The sequence below is a fragment of the Ammospiza nelsoni genome, chromosome 14, assembly GCF_027579445.1.
Source record: "Ammospiza nelsoni isolate bAmmNel1 chromosome 14, bAmmNel1.pri, whole genome shotgun sequence".
Taxonomy (NCBI): Eukaryota; Metazoa; Chordata; class Aves; order Passeriformes; family Passerellidae; genus Ammospiza; species Ammospiza nelsoni.
In genome coordinates this window covers 13837598-13838939 of record NC_080646.1, presented here as the reverse complement: position 1 = coordinate 13838939, position 1342 = coordinate 13837598, and positions in this window count along the sequence as shown.

Here is a 1342-nt window from a genome sequence, read left to right as displayed (position 1 = left end):
CTCTAAGTGCACTTCTATTTATACTGGTTAGATAATGCCAGTAAGTTTGCAATCAGATTTCTTCTTTTTTTCTTACAGAATGGATTAATCATTACCTTTCCTATGTTACTTTTTTTTAAGAAATAATTCCTTGTAAGAATTAATAAACTGTTTCTATCATCCTGATCAAAAAAAAAGGCAAAAAGATAAACCACAAAGTAAGGAACCAATATATAGTTGCAAATTTCTCTCTGACCTTGATTAGGGTTTAAACCGTGCTACTATTGGTTGTCAAAGAATTTTTCAAGGGGAAGTTGTAAAGAGAGCAAATGCTTGGGAGAATGCTGTACTGTACCCTGTACACAAAAGCCCTTAATTCTGAGCCATTTCAGTGGCTAATGAGGAGTCTTACCTTGGTGTGGTGTGTGTTGAATTTGCATATTCACTCACAATGGTCTTTTTTGGACTAAATGCCTTGCTCTCTAGTGAACTTCCCTGTTTACAAAAGAGCAATGAGGCAGAATAAATGAAGAACATTTAATGAAATCTGCTTTGGTCCAGTGGCTCCTTACAAGGCAGAACAGGGAAGTGAAGCACTGAGTTACTATATATTTCCTGTGTGTTTAGCTTAAAAGTGCATGGGTGCTATAATGTAGAGTATAATAATATTATTTTCCATGATCTTAAGACTTGAAGTTGCCAAATATCTCAAAGAACTGCACCTCCTAGAAAAAAATGTGACACCTTTATTCCTTCAGCATCTTGAACATTTTTATCAGATATGATACAGACTTTATACTCTCTGGTTGATTTCTGACTATTTTCTGCTGTTTGACTTGACACTAGAACCTCAGCCCAATTCTGGTAGATTATTTTGGCATGTATTGTAGCTGCTCAGTGCAGCTGAGGTTTGGATCTGTCCTAAAGAGGGCAGAGCCTTACAAGGTTAGGGAAATGTGCTACTTGTTATCCCATCAGTGTTCCTCCTAGCCTCCAGCTAGGTCCTGATGTGTGTTCCCTGCAGCACTTACCCACCCCCAGCTTCACCCCTTAACCCTCCAGTTCTCCCCACCACCCATTTTTCATCCTTGACTGCTTTTCTGTGTGCTTTTACTCACCTTTCTCTACCTCTGCATCCAAACTCCAGTGTGTCCTCAGGTGGTTCTGAAAGCGCTGCCCTGTGGAGCAGCACGGAGCTGATGCAGCAGCAGATGGCAGCATCCGAGCTGGTGCTGCCTGAGCCGGGGACACCCGTGCAGAGGCGGTGACACTGCTGCAGGACAGCTCCAGTCCTGCTCCACAGGTCGTGCCTGTGGCACAGACACTGAGCCTGCCTCTGGGGAGCCCCTGAAAATAGCCTGTG